Source organism: Necator americanus, chromosome IV (genome assembly GCF_031761385.1).
Source record: "Necator americanus strain Aroian chromosome IV, whole genome shotgun sequence".
NCBI classification, from domain to species: Eukaryota; Metazoa; Nematoda; class Chromadorea; order Rhabditida; family Ancylostomatidae; genus Necator; species Necator americanus.
In genome coordinates, this window is record NC_087374.1 from 4,079,207 (window position 1) to 4,088,314 (window position 9,108).

Consider the following 9,108-nt stretch of genomic DNA (forward strand, 5'->3'; position numbering starts at 1 on the left):
TAGATGGATAGATCTCGTCATCACTATTATTTATCACGACTTAGGGTGACCTCGGAGTCCACAGTGGTTAAGGAGTTTGGATGCATATACTCCTAAGTAGTAGCAAGTATGCTCATAAGATCCTTATCCGCACACTCTGAGCTAAACTTAATTCCTAGAACTAAATACACAAGATTAGAAATTCAAATTAGTCTCTAAATCTCCCATCGAGTTATGTCCGAGGCGCATACAGTAGCTACAGTACTTCTTCGCCAAAAAAAAAACGGACCCGCCTATTCTCGTTTTTTTTTCTCCGTAACTCGATTCATTTTTGCTTTATATCATTTGAAATGAACACGAATCGATTCAAGATGACAAGATCTATCTATGTAGACTATTTTGAATCATCTAGCTAATTTTAGACATTAAAAAATTTAGCTAAACAACTTAAATTCTGAACCGGTGGCTTAGAATTTAAGTGCTTTAGTAAAAGTGGAAGAGGCTCAGATCTGACTGCACCTTGGGGATGTATATGACGTTGGTGGGAACAAAAAGCAAGAAAGGTGATGTCATAGTTTAATATCCATAACGTAAATGTCATTGCGAGCTTTATGATGCCCATCAAGACGAATATTTGCGAGTTTTAAGATTTCCAGAATTTGACGGAATTGGAACAGTTCAAGTTGATCAAAAAGACTTTCTTTTCCAGTTAAAAGTGGAAAAGAGCTCAGCTAGAGAAAGATTTGGTACGGAATTTTATCAAAGAACTATTAGCGCTCGACCATATTTCGATTTTTAAGGTTCTTGTCTGAAAAATACTTTATATAATGTAATAATAATAATAATAATATAATATTAAATTTTTGAGACCAGCTATACGACTATATTGCTCTTTTTCATTATTTACTGAAACTTTTGTGTAGTTGTCGACGACCCGTGCTGAATATTTCAATCTAGAAACTTGGTACTTCTTTAGAATCCTCCCTTCTCTCTAAGATAGGATGTCGGAATCGGCAAATCATGGAAGTTAAAAGTGCTAAAGTGGAGAGATTTTCTTCATTGTTTTCAAAAAAACCCGATTTTCATTGGCTCTTATAGAACATTAAAGAACATTATTATATTTGAAATAGACAATTTTGCTGACGAAGAAGTTCTCTAGCCGATGATATCAATTGAATTTCAATTGTATTTGGTGACTCTTGAAATTTTTCCTCTGGACTCCGGTCACACTTTAAGCGAGCACTTATCGAGGCCACGGATGGCTCCACCAACCATTACACGAGCTAGAGCTAGCTACATATTTCTTCCAGTATTTTCTTGTCATATTATTATTTGAAAACGAATGAATGAAGAGTAACGACGCATTCACAGAATAGTTAGTCAAAAGAATCAGAATGAACTGGTTTTGAAACTTTGAGGTGAAACATTGTGAAGGGGAAAAACACAAACAACAATTTCTAGGTTGATATGATTTTGTTATTTTCGTTAAAAATCCAGAAAATAGCTATGATGACCAAGAGGTTTGATGTAGACATTTTTCACTACAGAAATGCAATAAATGGATCTTTGGTTACTTCATGTTATTTGCTAAAAGAAAATAGTTTGCTCTCATCCACTAATTACAAGGATTTCAACGGTTTACGATAAATTTTGGGACAGAGGTTAGTAGTGGTGTTGTATGTACGTCAGAGTAGTTCTGTCAAACTACATCTTTCCTCAAAAAGTCGTTTATTTGCCCCTAGGGGCTTGTATGGTTGGAAGAGGGAATAGTGAGCAGTGATCTTCACGCAATACACTCTTCCTGAAGTACAGCAAACACCTCTGAACCTCTGAAGAACAGGGTCCCACTTTTAGATCTATTCAAGGAATGGTTGAAGCATCGTCGGTTTATGACGTGAATTTCGCTTCCTCGTCGCGCTTCTGTTCTAAGTAGGAAGGAAATTTCTGCTTGGTCTTTTAACCTACCTACTTCCCTCCAGTCTCGAAAATTCCCCGTGGATGTGAAGCGATGAAATCCAAAGTTTTTAAGTTAGGTTACTATTATTCAGAAGTTTCAATAGAATAGCTACAATGGGAATGTAGAACAGAAAAAGTCCTTTAAAATGACGTTTACAACATTTTTCTACAAATAATAGGTCCACTGGTTCTTAACAAAAGCGGAAATAAAACGTCTACAAATTTATTTCATACCCTAACCGCCTATACGTGTCGTGCACGTGCTCAACACGTGAGCACTTTTTTCTTTAGTAGATATTCTTTAAAAAATGATAACCAAAGGACAAAAGAAAGGAAACGGCGAAAACCTTCAAAAATTTGAAAAAATGGGACTAAAAGTGAAAATGTTTCCGTTCATGTATGGGTTAGGAAGAAAAATTAGCCTGTACCTGTTGTGTCTTTGTGCCAGAATGGCAAAAAATTTTTTTCTTTGAGGCAGGAATTATTCTAAGGTTTCAGAACGAAGAAATTCTGATACGGTAGAAGTCGTAGATGTGGCAAAACTAACTAAAACTCACTTTTTACAAGGAATAAATATTTTTATATGTTTTTATATTTTATATGTTTTTCCAGATCGAAGCCAAAACTACCTAAAACTCACTTTACATTTTACATGTTTTTCCAGATCCGACCCAAAACTAACTAAAACTTTCCAGATCCAAGCCAAAACTTTCCAGATCCATGCCAAAACTTTCCACATCCAAGCCAAAATTAACTAAAATTCACTTTTTACAAAGAAAAAGTGTTTTTATATGTTTTTATATTCTATAAATTTTCCGAGATCCAAGTCAAAAGTTGTTTTCGTAGATCTCGCTTCAAAAAACCAAAGGAAAATTAGGAAAAACGATTAGAAAAAAGTGCTTAGCACTGCAGTCGTAAGGTCTTAAAGAAGGTTTTAAACTAAATAATATTACGAATGTATGTAGGTTTAACAGCGGAATATCCTTTCGTTGTTTCCGTCGGAAATTGTGTCTCTTAATTCTTCCCGTTGCACGGTTGTTTTTGTAGTGCCGCTTTTATTATGGATTCTATAGCTTTTCCACATCTCAATCATAGAATTATTTTTCTCGTCACCTTATCAACGAACGAACAATGAACACGAAAAATAACGTTTATACGGGCTTTTGGAGAACAATAAGGAGCTAATGCAAGCCAGGAGACCACCATTCTTCGACAATGCAATGCAGTCCAAGAAAATTTATTATACATTCTGCAATGATGAATTCATGTACATTCTGCATGGTTGCAATTGTTCCGGGTCGTTGTTCAGAAAAAAAAACCCGTTGGCAATTTTTTCATTCACATTTAGGTCCCGTTTCCGCGCTGAATGCTTTTCGTAGGAAAGAAGTTACATAGTTTCTGCAAGCCATTGAAAAGTGTTTGAAGACTATGAAGCAATTACATTTAATTGCTTATTCCTAATGATTGCGCTGAAAAGAATAAGTTTTTCTTTCTCAAAATTATCATTTTAATCATGTCAATTTACTGCAATAAATAATAGTTTCCTGACTTAATAATAAAATGTTAACTTTAATTCCGGCTTGAAAAAGGTCATATGGCTGTTTTGCTCGAAATATGAGGGGTACGATAAAGTTTTGAGGGATTCACAAAAGATAGCGTAACTAGTACTGAATCGCATCGGACTGTCTTGCAACTGTACTCAGGTTAAAGCGTCAGCGCCTCCCTAAAAACGCAGTATTTGTAGTTTTGCTGAAGTGTATACAATCCACTTTATACGGTGTATTGGACTTTCTGATCCTGTGCCCACAAAACATTCCTTTCCTATGAAAATCCTCGGAAAGTAGTTTAATTTCGACCATATTTGTGAATCACACGTCTAAATTTTGCTGTCCCTTCTCATTTTGCCTTCTCAAGTCAAAACATATCCTACTCATACAGAATTCCTTCTCTCTCCCTCTCATATAAATATTTGTCATCACAAAGGAAAGGGGCTTCTCGCTCATCACCTATGGTCGGACCATAGCCCAATAAACATCTACATCTATACGTCTTTCGTACAATCCACTACATACGCGCTGCGGATTCCAGGTGGAGTATTCGCATACTGGATCGTAGACTATGGAGAGATGGGTGATTCCGTCCATTTCTTGCTAATTGGCGTAAAAATCGGCCCGGAAGATGAGGAGAAGCAAGGAAGAAGACGCACAGGCTAGCGCACTCCAATCGAACTCGTTGAAGAAAATAGCGCGCCGGAATGCTCGAAGCCGTATGTTCCGTGCCGTTTTTACGGCAATTAGGAAGAAATGGACGGAATCACCTTTCTCCCCTATTATCCCGTATACGAATACTCCACCTGAAATCCGTCCCACCTCAGATTCGTGGGGTGATGCCCTTAAATTTTAATTTGAAGAAAAATACAGCTGACGAACATCGATTGTTGTGTAAAGAATATGGGGATCATACTCCATCTATCAAAAAATGTGAGTAGTGATTGCGGATCTCAAAAGCGGTGACTTTGGGACCAGCGACAAAGAACGCGAAAGGAGACCAGTAAAGTTTGAAGACGCTGTGGAGGCATAATTAGAGATTCATGCCGAACTCAAGAGGAGCCCGCAGAAACGTTGCGAGTGACTCAGTAAGCGATTTCAAGACCTCTCAAGGCCGTGGGTATGGTGCAAAAACAAGGAAGTTGGGCTCCGTATGAACTCGAGCCAAGAGAAGTCGAACGACGCTTTTTCTTGTGCGACCAACTGCTTCGAAGACAAAATCGGAAAGGTTTTTTGGATTTAATCATGATCGTGGGGTCAGCCCGGCCATGAATCAACTTCAGCTTCAGCCAAACCGAAGATTCATGGCAAGAAGCTAATGCTGTCCATCTGATGGGATCAGCTCGGAGCGATCTACTATGAGTTACTCAAACCTAACAAAACCATCACTGGGGAACGTTATCAACAACAATTACCGCAAATGAGCCGAGCATTAAAGCTTAAACGCCCCCACGATGCCAAAACACATGACAAGGTGATCTTTCAGCACAATAACTCTCGGCCACATGTTGCAAAAATCAATAGAAACTTTGTAGGTGCTTCAATAGGATGTCCTACTCCACCCGTTGTATTCACCAGACATTGCTCCATCCGACTACTACTTGTTCCAGTCGATGACCAATAGACTGATCAAGCTGCACTTCACTTCTTACGAAGAAACCAAAAATTGGGTCAAGTCTTGAGTCGCCTCAAATGACGAGGAAATTTTCTCAACGCGGAATCCGTATGCTACCTAAAAAATGGAGAAGAGTCGTATTTAATAATAGAAAATATTTTGAATAAAATACGTTGAACCAATTTCCGTGAATAAAGCTTCAAAGTTACAAAAAAAACCCAAAACTTATTTGTTCCTCCAAAGCACAAGCGAAATAACTGTTCAGTTTAGATTCAAAGATAAGAGGTTTCATAATGTCTATGATGATTGATGGTTCGAAACCGTGCTAGTGCCAACCAAATCCTTCAATACTCCGGCCCCGATAAATTGGTCCCAGACTTGTTTGGGAGGACAAAAACACTGACTTGTGATTGCATACGTCAATAAAAATTTCAAAACCAGCGTATCACAAAAATAGCGAGAAGTTCAGGTCTCTGTGTTCAAATATTGAGTTCATAGCGTAGATTACTACTAGAAGAAATGTTCTAACTCACTTCGGCCTAATCTTCCTAAAGAAATTTCGTGAGAAAAGACGTTTGTTCCAACGAGATACGTTAGAACGCGCCGCATTCACGTAGAGGCGGTCGAAAAAAGATGGGATTCTTTCAAAAGCCTACTCAAATAAAAAAAATGAGAATACCAATAAGGAGCGTGCTGCGGGAACTGCAGCATGCATAGCGGTGGCGCGTTCTAACGTGCCTCGTAGGGAGAAACGCCGTTCCCACGCCATTTTTTTTAGGTTGATTAGAGGAGCTGAGTGGAACTACGCTCATATTCGTAATCTCCGTTCGGAACTCTGTATTTGCCCTCAGGAACCCCAACGTCAGTTTCGTGTTACGCTGCCTTTAACGCTGTTGATGATATTACTCAGTTCGTACAACTGGACAAAGAACCACTGCTGAAAGAAACAAGAATGTGTTATTATGGAAGGCATACTATTGTGTTCACATAATATGGAACGTTGTTTATGAAGGGGAAAGCGGAGTGTGTTAGTGGTTAGTTCTCCGAGTTTCAACGATATTATTCTGAAAAAAAGGTAATGGCGATTTTTTTTTCATATCCTGCAGCCGAAAATGTATATGACATGAAAATAAGCATCAGACTGTCAACTGGTTCTATTTGAGTAACGATCCGAGAGGTTTCGAGGAAGAAGCAGCCTGAGGTAGTTGGAATTTTCGAAGCGCTGAGAATAACTATTACCAAACTCGTACTTTTTCTATTTCACGCTAACTCTATGCTCTAAGAAAGTGAACTAAAAATAGTCAAGGATTTCATCAAAGATGTATGAGCTGAGTTATTCTTCTTGCGATTGGAAGATGAATGCCTTTTGTCCTTTCCGTAAAATAACGCTCAAAACTGATGCTTACGCCAGAACTTTGGAATTCTTTGGAAATTACTCTTTCAGATAAAAAAAGCGGATGTCAAATTGGACTGCTTTTTTAGAACAGTGTCAGTGGCAGACTTTTAATTCACCGACCATGAAACGGATTACCACTGAAATGATGTTCAAAGCATGCATAAACAAAAAACATGTAGATGAGATTTTTCTTGAAGCAAACATCCTACCTTGACGAGAAACACTAAGAAATGAAAAAGCATCACTAATATAGAACTGTTTTCATAAAAGCTAGAAGACGTACAGTTTGGCTGTACACTGTATTGCAGAAATGAGGCAGTAGAAATTATATCGGCAGCAGAAATTACTTTTAAAAAATTCAAGAAATTCTTTCGGGAAAAGTCGAATCACATAGTTTTGCTGGCTGGAATGAATTGATTTTCATACCAAGTCTTAAATCGTCCATCCAAAGTTACGGTATCGGCACTAACATGAGGACGTAAATTTCTGGAAGATAAAGTCTCAGCTGTAGCAATCCACTTGGGATGCGCCAACGCGTCTTACTGTAATTCATTACCGTTGATGTTTTGGAACGCATGTTCGTCTATACGACGACTTTCGGGGCTAGCCGATGTGTCAAGTCAATTTTTTTATCCTCCCAAACAATTTGTCCACCCCGTAGGGATTAAAGCTTGGTTGGCACCAAGGCGGCTTTGAACGACCGTGCGACCACAGCGGTCATCTTACCAATTGCGCTAAAATTGCGGATACTCGGAATGTTTACAGCCCAGACCGATGAGATCGTTGCTACCTCACTAAAGAGATGAAGAAGAGACCACTCACCCGTCTACCTCTCTTTCTATCATGGTAGATCCTTGGCGGATGTTCAGTGAACACCTCTCCAGGGAGGACAAAGAACTGCTTGCACTGCAGTCTATTTTCCTTTTCTTTTCTTTTTTTTTTTGAAAAAGTAATTGCATAGGGAGCGAAGAGCCATTTGAAGCGTTTCCCTCTTTTCGTGCCACTCATTTTGCCCGCCTTTCACTTTAGTGCAGTGAAATGATTCTCCACCGGGGCGTTGGATAGTGCTAGGATTTCTTCGCATGGTTTGCCTGGACCGAGCCAATCCGACACATCGAAGGAAGTGTTTCACCCAGCTTCGTTATCCAGAAGTTCTGCGATCCATACTGACAGAGAATCGGAAATGTCGACCTAACCCTGTATCCGAGAAAATTCCTTCAGTTGGGTGGACGAGTTCTAGCGGAAAATGTACTTTGATTGGATACATAGTTAAAGTTAAAGGATAAAGTTTCTGGCGTTGATCAATCCACTTGGGATGCGCCCCACGTTCACTTTAATTCAGAATCGTTTGAGGTTTACGAACGTGTATCTGGACTGGATACATAGTTGTTCAATAAAAATTTATTCACTGATAAACACATTACGCGACGGAAATACGCTGCCACTTGCTCCAGCACTGAAATGGTTCCTCCAACAAACGGCTAGGTCCCGCAGCGAAATGCCGTTACAGCGACTTTGCGTCACTAAACCAACCAAATAATAATTGGATAGCACGAGAGAAGTCGCCAGTGGTTTCCGCTCCATAGTATTTATCCTCCCAGGGACATGTATCCTGGATACGGGGCTCAGGTGTTCTACGATGGTGCTGAACAGCAAATCGATGAGTACGCTCCACTCCTTCGACAATACAACCGCATTGCTTCAACGCTGGAAGCGTGAAGGCTCCAGTGATGGTTCTGGATATGCCAGAAAATCGTCTATGGTTTCTACTCAAACGAGAATGCGGCCGGGAAGACCCAGCTGTTTGAGATATGTATTCTTAATAGCAGCCAACATCTGAGATACAGCTACAAATGCTGGATTAAACTACAAGAACTAAAAACCAACAGATGTTCTCTGCTTACTTAGAAAAAATAGGAGAGAATAAAATAAAAGCTGTCATTTGATTGATTTGCTTGACGAGAGAGTGAAGAAAAGAATCTTTCCGAAAGAAGGAAAAAAGAAAAAAAGAAAGAAAAACATTCCAGATATTTACGAATCCGATGTTTTTTCAGTGCGTGACCTCAGCACGACTTTGCTGAACCTGGATTAAAGGATAAAGTGTCCAGTGCTAATCAATCCGCTTGGGACCCTCGCCACCACGTTCACTTCAATTCAGAATCGTTTGAGGTCTACGAACGTGAAAATGGCCCATACGATGACTTAGGGGGCTAGCCAATGTATCAAGTCAGTGTTTTTATCCTCCCAGACAAGTCTGGCACCAATTTATTGACCTCGAAGGAATGAAATGCTTGGTGAGCACTAGGGCGGATTCGAACCATTGATCGATCGTGCAAACATAGCGGAACCTCTTCCCGACTGCGCTTCCTCCCTGTGAATCAAAATCTGAGAATATGTATGTATTTATGTATGCATGTATGTGTATGTGTATGTGTGTATAAGCGAGGCTGCTACTAAAGAGATTAGAGCTGGCTCGGAACGTTTGAGCGTTAATGAAGCTGTGAATACATATCCATACAGAGATACAAAGAGGTGATCTGCTGTTATTGTTCCTGCGCCTAAATCTGGAACCACCACTTCAGAATTGCGCTGAAGAATTTGATACTTGTAAGAAA